Raw genomic sequence first — 18,873 nt, forward strand, 5'->3', positions numbered from 1 at the left:
AAAGTGAGGGTACGGCGTCAGACGAAAAATCGCTCGGACGGTTGAGTTGTCCGCATGACTTTTCAATGGAATTCGTGGCTTGTTTGGTGTCATCATTCGTAGCTTCAATGACATGTTTTCCCTTTCTCGTTGACAGTGCCGATGCAACATCCTGTACTGCACGAACAATGAGGTCGAGTGTCCGTCGTAGTCCGCCACATCTGTGATTGGCAATATCCAGGCTATTACTCACCGACAGACGGATGTGTCTGAGACTGGTGGACGAAGAAGTCGTCATCGTTTTCGTCGTCCTTCGGCGACGGTAGTGGCGTCGTTGTCTTCTGCTTGCCCTGCAGTCGTATGTGTAGGCAGCGAACCCTTCGCTGCAACTTGAGTGCGCGTTGTGGCCATCGCCGGAGCGTAAGGTCGGGCTTACGACAGCACCGGCACTGCCACGGTCGACAAACACACGGCTCTACATATCAGTCGGTGCGGTTGCCGTCACTGGAACGGTCGACCTCATTAATTGAGATTCCGTGAAGTCGTCCATGAACTGACTAGCATTGACGAGCTTCTTCCTTTCACGCAACATCTTGGCCTTCTACTCGCGGTAAGCCTCGGGCTGCTCCGACGTAAGATCTTTGGAGTTCGTCCGTATAGTAGCCTTCGTTGCCTTCTTCGCGGCGTCGGCAATGCGGACTTGATTACGCTGCTCAATCGCGGCGGCAACAGCAGCCGCGTTAAGCTCACGCTCCGTGTGCTTGAAAAGTGTGTTGTTGCTTGCCTTGCTGGTAGTTGCTGCTTTCCACTTCCTAACCCATGGACGAGCTGGTAGATCAACGAGCAGTGCATCTGAGGCACGCTCGTAACGCCCGTCCATGGCCCGCTTCAGAGCCTTAGTGTTTGCGACAATCAAGGTCTACGAATAGCTCTGCTTTATAGACCGCTGAGGGTGGCATTGGAGTCGCCTCTTAATGCCATCTCATGGTCGCGGTAGAAATCACCTGCGTCGACGCCGGGAAGGGCTGCCAGTCCGTCCACGTGCATTAAGTTCACCTGCCACATGTAGCTCAGGCGTGCTGTTGATGGCACGGCGCGGACGATTCACGGACAGCAGAGGCGCCATGGCATTGCTGGATCTCACCGTGCTAATGAGAATCTGGTCCATGAGGCACACGCACGCCGAAGAGAAAGCGTCCGAAGAGCCGGCAGTCAGGCCAGCAGTCGACTAGCCGCTCTTATGATCCGAGCGCTGTGATTGAAATGCGGTCAAGCAAAGCAAAGTCCAGCGCTAGCTTGTCGATAAGGGTGCCTCGCCGTCTGCGTACTGACTGCGACTTCAACTCCACGAGCCCGAGCCGCTCTATCAATCTGCGGCATTCCTTCTCGATCTAAAAGCATGCATCTCCGAGTGAGTTGTGTGTCGTGAGTGGCTCGGGGACGACCGGATGGAAGCTCCTACCGCGCTGCGAGGACGCAGACCCGTCATTAATGTACTGGCCAACGTGCATTTTGACAAAGTACTGCTCCATGCGAATTCAGCGGTCACCGATATAGGACTTCTCAGTATCTTCCCAATCATCGATGCAAGCCTGCCGGGGTGTCCTTCAGTTGAGGGAGTGGTGCTGCCTTCGCATGTTGTTACACTGGGTCATCCAACACGCCCTCCGACAAGCCCTCAGCACCCGCGATGCGGCTCTCAATGTTGCTTACTGTATGCTACTAGCAGAACTACGTCTGCATCTGAGTCTTTACCAGATACAGTAAGCTAGCCGGAAGTTTACCAATCTCTTCAAGCAGCTGATCGGGTTCATTGCGAGCTGCTATGACTGCGAGGAAGCGCTCTAGTAGACCGACCACACTGCTTTCATGCCCAGGCACGATCACTTCAAAAGGAGCATGCGGACGGGCTCCAGGTTCCGCCCTTATAGGGACGAATGTCTTGGACAATGACACCCCATGCCCGACTTCACGGGAATGGGCAATTGAGAGCAAAACAATCCAGGGGCGCCCTTGCCGCCAAGGGAGGTGTGACGTGTGTTTGGAGACCCTCTTGATCCGGCACAGTCCGACGTCTTATCTGGACCCATCGCTCGACTTCCTCGTACACATCCACTCGACAACCTTGCATACACTGATCTTCGCTGTTGCTGCATCAGCAAGCACTCCTCGTAATTATCTCTTCCACGTCCAGCGGATCCCTGTCAATCGTTACCTCATGGTCAAAGTCGTCGCCTCCACAAACTCCCCCAGCGCTGTCTTTTCCCGATCTCAGCAGACTTCGCGCATTATCATGCTGTAGGAAGCCATGATCTCGGTGGGTCAATCGGACCATTCGCTGTCGCGGTGCAAAAAGGATTCTGAGCGTGGGTTTGTTATATGCGCTTCAGTGTCGTCGACGCTTCAACCCTCGCTGTCGGCCATTCTTCCAAACCTCCAAGCTTTTCCCTATGGTCAATCCGAATAAGAATCCCTCCGAGAGTAATCAAAAGGATGATTTGATAGTCGCCGCATTCGGCCAGACAGACAGCGCCGCTCCACGCTGCCGGAATACTTCGAGAACGACGCGCGTGTTGAGGAGTCATGAGGAGGCTCGGACTTGGGACGATGATTTGGAACGACACGGCGCCCGCCGAACCGATTCCTCACCACGATGGCTACCGACCAGATCTCAGGTCTTTCCGAAGATGACCAAACCTGTCCGCATTGCTATAAGCCACCTCAATCCCTCTCGCGAACCCGTCAACCCGCCGTGCGGCGTCGCATCCCACGCATTCTGTCGCAGCTGCGTGATCAAGGACTGCGATATCGAAAGTCCGCGTAAGGGCTCCTGCCCTCCTAGCCTTTATGTCGACGGCCCTTCTTCACCGCCACGGAGCCCCTCCGAGCCGACGCGGAAGTGAACGCTTCAACCGGCGCCAGTCTGAACTTGACAAGCGCTGAAGGACAGCGCACAGGAGGAGCGGGATGCCGGCGTCTTCGACCTGGGACTTCTTCTAGAAACAGTGACCCATCTTCAAGCATGATACTACTGACGCCGATAGCCGACAGCCGGCGGTCGAGACGAGTTGCGGTGAAGGCGCAGGTTCTTCGGTCGTGGCGCATGGCCTCGGCAACGAGGCGATGAGGAGTATATGAATGTGCCGTACTCGTCGGTGTTGGTCTCGAGTGCGACGATGACGTTGAGCCAGACTCTAATATGTTCGCCGGGGATGGTTGTGGAAGTTGGCCATATTTGGCCGTGCGACCTTGGGAATGGTTGCCGGGGGCGCAGGAACGGTGTTGCTTTGCTACGTCGATTGTGTCAAGGAGTCAAGGCGGCCGCGGACCAAAGTCTAGCGAGAGAAGCCGCTGCCGGCAGAGGGCACCGTCTCGGGCAGAGGAGACCGTCTCGGGCGAAGTCCCATGCTTTGATCAAGGTCGAGCCAGCGCGGCTGACACTGACTAGCAAATCATAATTGTTGCCGTCCAAAAGGTGGCCGCCTTCGAGCATTCTCCGTGAGCGTTCTTGCTGTTGTGCCAATACAATGCCAAGAAGAGGTCGGCAACGACCGTAGCAGACGTGATGGATTGGTCCTGTTCAGCGGCTGAGATTTTTCTCGAGAAGGCTGCGGAAAGTAGCTAGTTCGTATGTCTGCTGCCAAGCTTTCCCGGCAAGATCTTGAAGTGCGCCACTTGGAGCTGGCAGCCCTGGACGAGGAAGTTCAGCGTGCCGAACACCTAATTCTTGAAACGGCGACCAGGGCGTTCCTGTCGAGATTTCGTCTGGAATCCGTTCCAATTGTTGGCAACCCCACAATTACCCTGCTCTAGGCGCGGTGGTGGAGCGGGCCAGTTTCAGGCAGCCCTCTGTTGTGCAGTGTGGTCAGGTCTATCGACATTTGGCGCTGGAGACGGGGGTTGGCGTCGTCGGGCTCGTCTTAGCCGTCGGGTCAAGGCTGTGGCCAAGTATACCATCTTGACCCTGCAGGGCTGGATTGCCTTGCACACATGACTTCCTGCATGCTAGCCATTTTCTCCATCGTGGTGACAAGGTGCTACAGGTCCACGCTTCTCGACTGACATCTCGTACGTGGTGAAGCGTGACGAGTGACCGTGAGCCTTTGGATTCGCATCTCGGTCAAAAGCCTCCCTTTGTGCGAGCTTCGTAGACTGTGGCGACGGTGATTGGCATCCTTGATCCATTCTGAAATGTATACCGCTGGCGCATTCACCGTTCCTGGTATTCTCCCGACAACAAGGCTGGAATCATAAAGCCGCTTCTTTATGGCGCCAGACACCAGGCAAGGCGTGATTTCGGTCTTGGCGACTTGGACTTCTCCTTCGAAGGCGACGGCGTCGGGGAGTAGGTGGATTAGTAGTAGGATGCGATGAGGTTGATCAAGTTAGTGTTAAGCAAGGTGTATCGCATGATCCAGAGGCGGAGGGAGGTGGAGCGTTCGTGGGTGTCGGGTTAGGGCGAGGAAGGGATGTCGGAGCAGAAGAAGGATAATAAGGGAGAGGCCAATAAGAAGGAAAAGAGCGAGAAGAAGGAGGAGGAGGAGGTAGTGGTAGTCGGGCATGGGGCGGCAAAGGCATTGGCGTAGGAAGTTGGCGTATGCGATGTCTGCTTGTCGTAGGCGTGCTTGAGGATCTGAGCCAGGGAGGTCCAAGTCGGAGACCGTTAAGTGTTTGACGGTTATGGTACTTAAGCATTAGATCACATCACAGTCAGATTTGCCTGAGATGTGAACTTTATGCCACAGTCAGAATGCTTAGGTATGGTCCTCCAACTCCTGATGCGCAATTTAGAATTGCTGCACTGCGCAGACACGCCTTCTTAGGGGTTTTCTTGTTGTCTCGTCATGGCGGGTATCCATCTTTGCCTCTGCGACTAGGCGCGGCGACCTCAGTGTCGAGGTATTCGTTCACATGGTAGTTGACAATCGCAACAGACGCCGCGGTGGCCGATCCCAGCACGCCCTCTGAGATGTCGCGTCGCTAAAGCGCTTGCAGTCGTGCATATTGATGCATCGACGACGTCGCTGTTGAAAGCTCTCGCCCCAGTTCCCTCGACTCTTCGCATCCCGAATGAGATGGATGTCCACGCCTCGCTCATGCCAGCGCTGTGCTTGTCAATTTGGGCACCGGCGACCGTAGCAGCTTCACGTCCGCCTAAGGCTACGTGTGGGTTCAGACGAAGGTCTGCATTCGTTGCGAGGCTTGCAAGTAAGTACTCACCAGCACTCTTTCGCTCGCCTCCCGCTCACCTATCTCCAGGGCCGCGGACGACAGCTTCTCGATCTACGACGCCGCAGCAGAAGCTCTCCTGCATAGGGCTGGCAGATGGCTCGAGAGTCGGCCGGGCCGTCTGCTTGGCTCACCAAAGCACCCGCTCAAGAGATGCGCTCAAGAGATGCGCTCGGATCGAGCGTTGGCCACGGAGGGCTGCGCGAACCACAAGGGTCTGCAAGAGAATGGGGTGCAAGGACGAAGCGCAGTACTCCCTGCTGTGAGCAGGCTGGTGTCACTCCGGATAGAGAGATAGCATTGGGATGACCGCCCCACGGGAAAGCACTGTTTACGAGAAGTTGAACAACAAATCCGGAGGTTCGTCGAAGCTTCGCTCCCTTGCCGGTACCTCTGGCTTCACGGCAGTCAATACCGCCTCTATGCTCGAAGCCGCCGCGAGGTCAGCACCGGAATGCATTCCTGTCGATAGTAGTAGTGGATGTTGTTCTTGCTGTGATGTGAGAGTATAAGAGTGGTGTTGTAGTAAGGAAGGGAGAGATGGAGATGGATTGAACGAGACGGCGACATTGAGGATACCTGTAGTCGAGAGAATCGTTGCTGGTGCAAGGAATTGTTGTTGTTGTTGAACGGTGACCGCGCAGAAGAGATGCCATGTCCCGAGCGGCGAGGGCTTCCGAGCCGACCACCCCAAGCAAGCCGATGACTAAGCTTCAGCGAGACTCCCGTCTCGAATACTCCAGAGCGAACGTCACATGTGCACCGAGCGAGACACTCTGAATTCATGATACACATCTATACATACGACAATGCCGCTCTCGTCCCTCACCAACTCGTCGTATATCGACACTCAAGTCTCAGCTCGAACCGCCGACCTCTTAGTTCACTGCCCTTCAGGATCGGCGGGTTTGCAAGAAACGAGAACATGACGAGGGAAAGGAGATGAAGGAGGTACTCGAAGCTTGGTATGCCACCAGCAGCATGCAGCACCGGGCGCCTTCGCAATTATTGCTATCCATCATACGGTATGCCTTCCATGCTCTGCTCTTCTCGCGGTGGACTTTTGCAGCGGCAGCCTCGGCCGCGAGGACCTCGTCACGTTTGCTGTATTCTGCACCTCGCTCGCCGATGTCCCGCGCTCAAGCTTCATGCAGCCTCGCGTTATGTGTATTGTAGCCTCTGTTGTGGCGTCCATTCCACTTCGGCTAGCTGTCTTTGATTTGATGCGATGTTTGCGTTGCTTTTTAGATGCGGACGTGCGTATGCTTGACGGAAGCCGAGAAGCCCGTCGGCAAACGGTAGCCGTTGAACAGAAGCTCCGTAGTTGAGGAAACGAGAAAACGGACTGTCTTCGTAGAATCGTATATTAATGTTGAGCCTGGCGCGAGGTCCGGAGATTAAGGATCGGATGGCGCACCATTCGTAAGTTACTGCCACTACCTCCATTTTGCGAATTAGATGTTTAGACCTTTAATAATCTGGCTATATATAGCCCTTAATTAACACACACGCTGCTGCTAGTAACACCGTTGTTATGCTCGTCGTCGCTATCGCTAAGGAGTCGTCTACTATAGAATCCGTTGCCCTTACGCTATCGCCCTTACGCTATCGCCCTTATTACGAATATACGCCTCTACGAATATACGAATATACGCCCTTAGCGCTCGCCGGTAATCTTAGCGTAATCCTACCGCTATACTACGCCTATAGCCTAATTACGACTACCTTCGCGAGGAGATTAAAGTCCTACTATACGTCTTAGGACTAAGCTACGAGGCTATAAGAGTATAGCTAAGAGAGCAAAAGTAGGTAGATATATCCCTTAGAACTTTAAGGCGACAACTAGTAACTTAGGGCATTATAATAAGGCCTCGGAGGCCTAATCTCGGTAAGAATAATAAGGAGCGCCTACGTACGAGGGTTAAGTACCTATTCTAGGAAACGGATAAGAAGGATAATATATACTATAAGATCCTATAGCTAGATAGGTTTAAGCTCTCGAAGTAGTAGTTCGTTTAATTAAGGAAGAGTATAGGTTTCTACTATAGGATCCCTAAGGATAATTAGCCGACATATAATAAGATTATTAAGAGCGTATTAGTCGGAGTTATTAAGGGTAGAGCGCTAGAAGATTACGGATACCGTAGTCTCGTAAGGGAGATACGGAAGGAGTTTAGACTAATCGGAAGGTTCGCGATCTCGGGCTCCTAGTAAAGCTCTCGGTACTAATCCGTATATATAGGAACCGGATCTATAGTATCGCCTACCGAATAAACTCGGCGCCGTTCGAAGCACGTCGCATTAGTAAGAGAGTTAAGGTCCGCTCTTACCTTCTAAAGGCTAAGGGCCCGGATTATATATAGTCTATAGATGTATACTATAAGCTAGAGCTGTTTGTTTGTTTGTTTTTGTTTGTTTGTTTGTTCCATTTACGTCCTTTCGGAGTCCAAGACTATGTAGGACGGCCTTGCCATAAAGGCAAGGCAGCAGATCTATTTACAATCAAAATCTTTTATATTCTTTGACCTTAGGGGAAAACCCCGTGCCTAAGGCAGGACCTGCAAGCAGATCTGCCGAAGGACTTTAAAACAGCGCAAGACAGAGGAAATCAAACGAGTGTCGTTGTCTGCAGCTGGGGCTGCAGAATTTTCGCGCTAAGCTTTTGCAGAATTTTCAGCGGATCCTTCCGCTTGTCTGCAGCTGGGGCTGCAGAATTTTCGCGCCAAGCTTTGCAGAATTTTCAGCGGATCCTTCCGCTTCGCACACACGCTGCGAATTTGAAAGAGATGTAGCGCAAGGCGATGCAGCGCAAAGGCGCAAAAAGCAGCTGTCTAACTCGCTGCCTTCTCTTGTCCTTAATATGCCTTTGTGGAACTATATGCCGCCTTCTAGCGCATATAGCTACGCAGGTTGATCGCAGAGTTGTAGATTCCACCGAGTTCTAGCTCTTTAAAGTATATGTATGCTTCCTTCGAGGGCGACGAAGTCTCTAGAGAAGGGACATGCGATTTCGATTCGGATTTCGAGGAGGTGCGCGTATAGGGCAGAGTGGACTGCTTCTTTCTTCTTCTTGTTCGTAGCGTAGGGCTATTCGTTCGAATCGTGCTATTGTTCTGTTGTAGCTCGTGTTTCGAGGCGGATTTCGAGAAGGATTTCGGGCGGATTTCGAGAGGTTTTCGAGGAGGTTTCTTCCAGGTTTCTTCCAGACTGTCTTGGTTTCCCTTCCGAGGAAGGTACTTACGACGGCCACCGCGTGAAGGTGCAGTCTGTTCGGCCGTCGCTAGAGCTGTTTAGTATATAGTTCTACTACTATATTAACGTATATTTACGTAAGATTATATAGGCGTACGTCGGCACTATAGCTAAGACGAAGTTCTCGGTATTCTATTAGTATCTCGGTATAGTCGAATCCTTTAGGAAGACGCCGTAGGTAAGCTACGATCTTAGTGCACTTCTTAGTACATCTCTCGACGCTGTCGCTAACCTTAATATATAGATTATGCGTACTAACTATAGTGTAGAAACTCCGATAATAGCTAACGCTTATCTATACTTCCGCGAGCATTAAGAAGGGCACTAACTCCGCTTTAATAAGGGCTTCTAGTATATAACTAGTAAGGGTAATAACACTATTAAACGTTTCTAGGGTCTTAGAGCAATAGCGGCGTTTAATAGATAGCGTAACTTCTTTATTAAGCTCCGTAATAAGCGTCTATATAACGAGGATTAAAAGGCTAACTATATAGCGTTCCTCGCTATCTACCTACCTATTATCCGATACACCGTATAGATGTTCGTCCTTACTTATAATCGCTACCGCATTCGTAAGCACCCTAAGATCCCTAAGTATATTAATAGTATACCGAACATCCTCTACGACTATCTAGAGCTAAAGGGCACCGAGCCGTATAGCATCGACCTCGACTAAACTAAATAGTCGTAAGAAGACTATAAGTAGTAATAAGCTCTATGTCGTCGTATATCTTTATGTCCGCGCTATAGCCGCTACTTATCTAGCTACCGGTAGTAAGCTAGTAGAGTTTAAGACGTCGGCCTAAGGTATAGGCCTATAGCTAAGGGATCGTATAAGGTAGGTATTTACGGAGAATAGCTTCCCTATCTAAGATATATAAGTAGAGCGCACTAAGAGCCTAGCATAATAGGCCCTTAAATAAAAACTCTGCTCTTAATCCTTCCTAGCTATTAGCTCCTCGCCCTTCTTATCCTCTATACCCTCTATACCCTTACCCTTTATACCCTTAACATCGTCTACACCCTCTAATTTACATACAATTAGTCTAACAATTAGTCTAATATATACGTATCTAGCCCTAAACGAAGCCTTTAATTATGCCTACTTATACTAAGTTCTATACCGACGGTAGAGCTCCTTACGTCGGACTTACTAGCAACTACGGCAACTACGGCTACGATCTACTATCTACCGAGAGCCGCGCTAAGAGCGCTTCCGCTACGTACGCTACACTAGCGCCGGTAAGTAAGCCTAGTACTAGAGCCTACTATAGCTATAGCGTCCTATAGTCCGGTCGTACTAATCTAATTCGCTAGAGCACTTCTAAGAAGTCTACCCGCCCTACTAACGCTAGTACTCGCGCTCCGTTAATCGACTATGCTACTTAAGCTACTACTATTGCTTAAGCTACTACCGCCGCTCCGTCGCTAACTCCGCCTATATAGTAGACTAATCTAGCATCCTCCGGTGCGGCTAACAACGTAGCTAACAACGTAACTAACAACCGACGTAGTAGACCGTAAGTCGAAACTCTATAGGAAGTTAGCATTACCTATATAATATATATAGTTAGCGTAAACACTCGTAAGCCGGCGGTGTATATATATAGCGAGCCGAAGGATACCTTCGAGTAGACTAGCTAAGGCGTTGTCGACGAGATAAGCGCTATCTTAGCAGGGATCTTAGTAGAAGAGCGGAAATCCTAGCTACTAAATTAGCTTCTTAATAAGAGCGACACTACTAGCCGTTAAGTCCGTAGCCTTAGTGTTCGATACTACGACTACTTCCTTACGACTAAATATAACGATAAGAATTAACCTATTCGGCTAGGTAATAATAGTACTATATCGCCGAGCATCCTTCGGTAGCTAGCGCCCTTCCTCCCTAATATTACGGTTAGGCTCGTTAAGGCTAGTATATACGTTACGCTACTTATTAACGAGCTTAGCTAGTTTAACATCTACGGAGGCTTCGTCGGTAATAAATCTAAGCACCGGCTAGAGTAGCGTATTAGATTATCCGTTACGAAGAAGCCTACACCGCCGTTTAAGCTACTACGAGAGATAAAGAAGAAGGAGTAGAGCGGCGGTAAATTTATTAACGAGCTCGCCGCTACGACTAACGCTAGCGCTACTCTTACCGTAGATCTTACCTCTAAGGGTAAGGCGGCTAAGTAACCGGCTAAGCCTAAGCTATCGGACGAGAACTAGCTATAGTAGGAGATCGAGGCATTTACCGCTCTCGGTAGTAACGATACGTCTCTTAGCCCTAATCTCGCTCTTAAATTAGCCCTTACTAGGTCCCTTAAGCCTAAGCCTATCGAAGAGCCTACTACCGGTACCTCGAGGCCTAGTAAACGTACTACTAGCTCGGAGCTCTAGCCGTCCTTACTAGTAAGACTTAACAACTCTATAATTGTTATCGACGACGACGTTAACTCCGATTCTAGCTTATAGGATATAATTGTTAAGGCTAGAGTAGTAGCCGTAAGAAGGGCTAAGGAGAAGGCGGCCGAGTCTAGCTCTACGAAGCTACTAGTATATACGCTAGTTAAGACTATAGCATCTTTAACGTCCTCCGGAGTAGCTAATATAATAGCGAAGGTACTATCGATAAAGAAGGTACGTAAGCTATCGCGTATACGTAAGCTATTACATACTCTAAACCTTACGCTATTATAAGAACGCTCTAAATTACCGGAGATCCCTCTTAAATAGGAGTAGAAGGGCTTTAAGGTAGAGCCGGTCGTCGATAAGCTAGTCGTTAATAAGCTAGTCGTTAATAAGCTAGTCGTTAATAAGCTAGTCGTTAATAAGCTAGTCGTTAATAAGCTAGTCCTTAAGGAGTCTATAGAGTAGAGCAATAGTCTACGGCGGAGCGGTCGGAAGAGGATTCTAACGTAGAAGAGGGCTAAGAGCGAATCTTAGTGTTATCTTATAGCGTTTCTTAGTGTAGTATACGGTAAGGGCAGTATATATAAAGGAAGTAGATATAATAGAAGTATATATAGAGGAAACTTAGGTATTATTTAGTAGCTCGAGAGCGACTCTTACTACATCTTAGTACGTTTCTTACCTATTTGCCCTCTAACTTCGCTAAACGCCGCTTAATCGTAGTATCTTTCTCCTCTAACGTATCTCTCGCTACGACTAAGTCCTCTTAGTTTAGCTTATAGCTCGCTACTAAATCTAACTACTAATCTTTAAGGAGTTTAATCTTACTCGTAAGTCCCTTAATCTTAGCGCTATAGCTACCTTTAAGGAGTTCGATCTTACTTAGTAGTGCCTTACCCTTATTCTCTAGCTCTAAATTCGTATCTATTAATAGCTTAATATTATCCTCTATCGCTACTACCTTCGACTCTATGTCTACTATTATTCCTTTACTACTAGTAGCATCCTCGATAGTAGACTCCGTATCTAATAGCTTACTAGCACCGTAGTTAGCCTTACTACGGCTAAAGTAATATCCGTAGGTCGTCTTATACGTTGTAATGTCCTTATATACGCAATATACGTAGCCTCCTTTCTTATAGAGTCTATACTCGGTAAACGCCGGCAATCCTAAAACGGGATAATTAGCTAAGATCGTACTAGGATATGCCGAGATCTCCTAGATTAAACTTACCTTCGTCCGTCTCCTATACTCGACCTATATAATTATAGTAGTTAAGAGTCTACTTTCCGCTCTTCCGTATAGTAGCATCTACCGACTATACTTTAGTAATAGCTTCGTTCTAAGTAGAGACGCTAATATACTACGGAGCGAATTAATCTATTATAGTCGGTATATAGTAGGCTCGGAGTTCTTTAGGTAGAGTCGAATAAGATAGCGGCGGTGTTAGAGTTAGAGTATTATTAACATCTTGTATTAGTATATCTTCGCGCTCGAGCGGTAAGCCCTACGCTTCGAGTCTAGCTTTCTTAACAGCTTCGCCTTATAGTATATTCTAAGTAGTAAAGGCTATAGTAAGCGAAAGCGAGAGCGGTAGAGATTAGTAGTAGTAGTAGTAATGTTAATGTTCGAGAGAGAGAGAAACGACCGCGGAAGGGGATATTTAAACCTACTAAACGCCCTTATTAGCATTGTGCGCACTTATATCTAATTATTAGCTCTTAGCGTAATCTTAGTAGCTAGCTAATAATAGGTAGTAATATACAGCGACAATAGGAGCGTTTATTAAGGGAGTAAAGTTACTTAAGCTATGCACGTAACTATTAAATTACTAATTAAGAGGTAGTAGCAGTAACTTACGTATAGTACACCATTATCGGAGGTATCTTTAGGAGAGGTAGGGAAAGCGCCGACCTTCTAGGCCGAGATCCGCTTCCTCGACTTTAAGGTGCTTTAAATAGCAATTTATGTCTAGGATGTATCTCGTACTTAATTGCCACCTTTAAATGTTAGCACTAGTAAAATGTAGTCGAGAAAGAGAGGTAAAAGAGAGAAATCGTTATAGGTAGCTATCTATAGAACTTAGTTATAACTTTGTAGCGTTATGCGTCTACTACCTCTGTATTGTCTACTCGCGATCGACTTCGTATTTCCTCATCTATATATAATTTATTTATAGAAGAACTGCAACTTTGTAATTAGGAGTATAGTCTAAGAAGATTCTCTAAAGTTCTCCTACGGCCCTTATATTACAACTAAGTTATCTTTGCAACTATTATTTACCTTTAGATGCTCGGCAACGTTTCTACTCGAACGCTACCTCCTACCTACTCGCCTTCTCTATTGCTAAACTCTAATCCGCTATAGACCGGCTTTTGCTAGTAGTCGTCGTCGCCTATTAATAAGAAGGACGTCGACGAGGTAGAGGGTGTCGGCGAATCCTTAGGAGAACTAGTAGCGTTAGAGGGAGAAGACTTTGCGGTAATATAGCGTCTTATAGCTGGCTTGTTCGGACTGACTGCTAACCTAGTAGGCGTTAAGGCGATTACGACTTTAAAACTAGCGTCGGAAGAAAAAGAGTAGCCGGTAGCTCTACGATATCGTAACGATTCATCTAGGGACTAGATTGTAAGAGACCTAAGAGCGTATATAAAGACAGACCTAATATGCCCTTACGTTAGAGAAAGAGTCCGGGACTATTAATAAAGGTTTAGAGAGAAATATATAGGCAGGAATGTGGTAGAATCGGTTAATACGCCTCGACTAGCAGACACGATCTAGTAGAAGAAGATATAGTCGTAACTCGTAACGATAGTTGCAGTATCGAGTCGCCGGCAAATAGGACTAGTCGTAGGTATGCGAATAAGCTAGTAGTCGGTAATAAGAGAGGTAGAGACGGAAGCGGCAAAGTCTAGAAGACAAGGCAGATACATCCAATGTCTGTTAAGAATAATACTTACTAGACCTACGCTACGAGGCCGGAATTAATTCTCGCTCTTCCGTAGCTTTCCCGGACAATTTCTTTTTAATCGTACTGCCGATCGGTCTAGCAATATATCCTATACATATTTCTCGCGATAGATTCAGTTTATCGGCTCGTTAACGATGTACTGCTTAGTACTACTTCGCCGGGTAGTATCTAAGTCGCGAGAGTAAGTAGGAGGCCGAAAGAAAAGAGGCGAAGAATAGATTTGTCTAATAAGATTAGTAAAGGCGGCGATAACTAGCAGTGAAGTTTAAACCTTAAGTACAATAGGAGAGAGAGAGAGCGCTATGTCTACGGAGGTCTGTCTAACGTCGTTGCTAAGGCTCGGTTAGATCTAACTATATATCGGTTAGATCCGGATAGCGCCCTGTTCGTAAGTTTCCCTTACTACGTCGATTTCGTAATTCTAGCCTTTAGCGATATCGCTATATATTAACACACTACCATGCTAGTGTTACACTGTTGCTATAGTCGTCGTCGTCGTCGTCGTCGTCGCTAAGACGCTCTCGCACTACTATTAATCTTACGCCCTTACGCCCTTACGCCCTTAGCGATATATATACTACTATCGATCTTACGCCCTTAGCGTATATATATACGAACTCGCCGCCGCCCTTACGCTATCTTACTACTAATCTTACCGCGATCTCGCTATACTACGCCTACCGCCGAATTATAACTACCTACGTAAGGAGATTAAGGTTCTTCTTTAAGTCTTAGGCCTAACCTACAACGCCGTCCGAGCATAGATAAAAGAGTAGAAGGGCGTAGATATATCGTATACTACGTTCGAGCGTATAATCGCTACTTAGGGGATTATAACGAGACTACGTAGAGCTAATCTTAGTACCTATAATAAGGAGCGGCTAAGGGCTCGGATTAAGAAGCTATTCTAGGAATTAGACGAGGACGATGCTATATACTATAAGATCCTTACTATTAATAGCTTTGCTCTCTCGAAGTAGTAGTTCGTAGAGCTAAGGAAGAGTATAGGATTATATAGGAGGATTCTAAAGGATAACTAGCTATCCTATAATAAGATTATTAAGAGCGTATTAGTCGGAGTAATTAAGGGTAGAGCGCTAGAAGATTACGGATACCGTAACCTCGTAAGGGAGATACGGAACGAGTTTAAGCTAATCGGAAGGTTCGTAATTTAAGCTATCTTAGTGCTTATCTTAATACTAACCGCTATATATAGGAACCGGATCTTTAAGATCGCCTATCGGATAAACTTAGCGCCGTTCGATATACGCCGCATTAGTAAGCGAGTAAAGGTCCGCTCTTATCTTCTAAAGGCTAAGGGACTAAACTATATATAGTCGGTAGATACCTATTATAAGCTTAAACTCTTCGGCATTTAGATCTATTACTACATTAACGTATATTTACGGAAGATTATATAGGCGTACGTCGGTACTATAGCTAAGACGAAGTTCTCGGTCTTTAGCTAGTATCTCGGTATAGTAGATTAGCTCGGGTTTACTCTATAGGTAAGCCCTATATCTATTAATCTCGGTAGACGTCTCGGTAGACATCTTAGTATATAGGCTAACTTATATATATAGATCCTACGAGCTAACTATAGTGTAGAGACTCTAATAATAGCCGACGCCTACCTTTGCTTCCGTAAGAACTAAGAGGGCTATTAACTCCGTTTTAATAAAGCCTTTTAGTATATAACTAGTAAGGGCAACAATACTATTAAGCGTTTCTAGGGTCTTAGTACATTAGCGGCGTTTAACCAGTAGCGTAACCTCTTTATTAAGCTCCGTAACAACCGTCTATATAACGAGGATTAGCGGGCTAACTATATAGCCTTCCTCGCTATATACGTACTAATTATACGATATATAGTCTAGCTGTTCGTTAGTAGCTACAACCGACACCGCATTCGTAAGCACCCTAAGATTACTAGCTATGTTGCCGGTATTCCGAACATACTCTACGTATATCTAGAGTTAAAGGGGACCGAGAACTATAGCATCTACATTAATACTACTTATCCTAAGATCCGACAAATAGTCTAAAATAAGGACGAATTCGGTACGTATACTATTAGCTAGGATCGCCGCTAAGATCTACCTAAGATCGTATATACCGCGTTATACTAGCGCTAATATACTAATTAATTTATATAGACCTTATATTATATCTTCCCCTAGCTACGATGCATTAGGTTAATTATACGCTTATCGAAGGCGGCTTCCCTACTAAATTAGATAGTCGTAAGTAGGCTACTAATAGCGAGAAGCTCTATATTATTATATATCTCTACCTCCGCGCTATAGCCGCTACTTACCTCGCCGCCGGTAGTAAGCTAGTAGAGTTTTAGAGGCCTATATAGGGCGCTAGCCTATAGCTAAGAGATCGCATAAGGGAGGTATTTGTAGCGAATAGCTTCCCTCTATAAGATATAGAGTAGATTATGCTAAGATCGCGAGATAATAAGCCCTTAAATAAAAACTCTACTCTCTCGTACCCTCTATCGTCTATATCCTTACCCTCTATTTTCTCTATATCCTATACTATTTATACCTCTAACTACTTATACCTCTAACTATCTACCTCTAACTATCTATATACTCGAATAAATATCTAATAGCTCTAAACTATAGCTCCTAGACTATTTACTAAGTTCTATACTAACGGCGGGGCCCTTTACGATATCGGACTTACCGAGAACTATAGTAACTACGGCTACGACCCCCTAACGACCGAGATCGCTACTAAGATCGCTACGCCGGTAAGAGATACTAGCGCTTATAAGGGCTACAACGTCTTCTACTCCGGTCGTACTAATACCGTCCGATAGAGCACTTCTAAGAAGTACACTCGCCCTACTAATGCCGGTACTCGCGCTCTATTACTTAGGTATGCCGCTTAAGCTAGAGCCGCCGCTCTTGCTATAGCCGGCAATAGTACACTACGATCTTCTAGTCCGGCTCTACCTCTAGCCTTAACTACTAAGTAGTAAGGCAACAAGCTATAAGAGCCTATCGTATAGGAGGTTAGCCTCGCGTATACTATATATACAGTCGAAGTAGATACTATAACTACGGTATACACCTATAGCCCTCGGAAGGAGCCCTTCGAGTAGACTAGCTAAGGCGTTATTGCTAAGATAAACTCTAATCTTAGTGCCCTCTCGGCGAACATAAGAAAGGGCTACCTACTTAAATACCTCCTTAAGGAGAGCGAGCATACTCGTAAGCGTATCGAACGTAACGCCTACTACGACTACTTCCTTACCGTAAAATATAATAGCTTAAATTAGCCTATTAGGCCTAGCGATAAGAGCACTATATCGTAGGATCTCTACCGGATACTAGCGCCCTTCTACCCTAATACTATAGTTAAGCTCGTTAAAGCTACTATATATATTACGCTACTTATAAACGAATAGTACACCCGTAATCGCTATAGAGGTTATCTTAATAAGATAGCTAAGAACAAGGCCTACCGGAAGTTTATAGGAAGTAGCAAATCCTAGAGATAAGCCGACCTTAATAAGAAGCGCGCTACTAAGCTAGCTTATAAGGCAACTAAGGACGCTCTTAGAGCCGATCTTAATAAGGATCTTACTAAGACCGCCGCCGGCACCTCCGCCGGCACCTCCGTAGGTAAGGGGAAGGGTAAGGGTAAGGATACTAGCAATCTATAGGACGCTACGTTTGCCGCAGCCCTTACTCTTAAGACTAACGACGATAATCTTAGCGATAATCCTAACGCTAATCTCGATACCGCGATCGCTAAATCCCTAAAGGTTAAGGCCGAGCCTACTACCGGTCCCTCGAGGGCTAGTAAGCAAGCTACTAGTTTAGAGCTTCCGTAGCTATCCTTACTAGTAAGACATAACGACTCTATTATTATCCTTAACGACGTTAACGCCCCGTCTAGCTCGTACGATATAATAGTAGAGGCTAAGGCAGCTGTTACTAGAAGAGAGAAGGAGAAGGCGGCCGAGTCTAGCTCGGTAGCGCCTCTACTATCGCTACTACTATCGCTACTAGTATAGACGCTAGTCTAGGTAATAGCTATAGTATCTTTAACGTCCTCCGGAGTAGCTAATACGACAGCGACTCTAACTCTACGATCTTCGTTAACTAAGCCGAAGAAGAAGAAGAAGGATAGCATCTACGACCGCGTCCGTAAGCTATTAGCCGCTCCGAACCTTACGCTATTATAAGAGCGCTCTAAGATACCGGATACGCCTATTAAGTAGGAGCCGGAGGTAAAGATAGAGCTATCTATTAACGAGCCTATAGTCGATAAGCCTACCGCTACCGCTATAGACAAGCATATTAATAAGCCTATCGTTAATAAGTCGGTAGAGTAGGAGAGTAATAGACCGAGACGTAGTTATAGGAAGAGGATTACGTCGGAGAAGAAGAGGGCTAAGAGCGAATCTTAGTGTTATCTTATAGCGTTTCTTAGTATAGTATATAGCAGTAGATATATAAGGAGCATATATAGAGGAAACTTAGGTATTATTTAGTAGCTCGAGAGCGAATCTTACTACTTCTTAGTACGTTTCTTACCTATTTGCCCTCTAACTTCGCTAAACGCCGCTTAATCGTAGTATCTTTCTCCTCTAACGCTTCTCTCGTTACTACTAACTCCTCTTAGTTTAGCTTATAGCTCGCTAACAAATCTACGTACTACTCTTTAAGGAGTTTGATCTTACTTATAAGTCCCTTAATCTTAGCGCTATAGCTACCTTTAAGGAGTTCGATCTTACTTAGTAGTGCCTTACCCTTATTCTCTAGCTCTAAATTCGTATCTATTAATAGCTTAATATTATCCTCTATCGCTACTACCTTCGACTCTATGTCTACTATTATTCCTTTACTACTAGTAGCATCCTCGATAGTAGACTCCGTATCTAATAGCTTACTAGCACCGTAGTTAGCCTTACTACGGCTAAAGTAATATCCGTAGGTCGTCTTATACGTCGTAATGTCCTTATATACGCGACATACGTAGCCTCCTTTCTTATAGAGTCTATACTCGGTAAACGCCGGCACTCCTA

The sequence above is a fragment of the Zymoseptoria tritici genome, chromosome 14, assembly GCF_000219625.1.
Source record: "Zymoseptoria tritici IPO323 chromosome 14, whole genome shotgun sequence".
Taxonomy (NCBI): Eukaryota; Fungi; Ascomycota; class Dothideomycetes; order Mycosphaerellales; family Mycosphaerellaceae; genus Zymoseptoria; species Zymoseptoria tritici.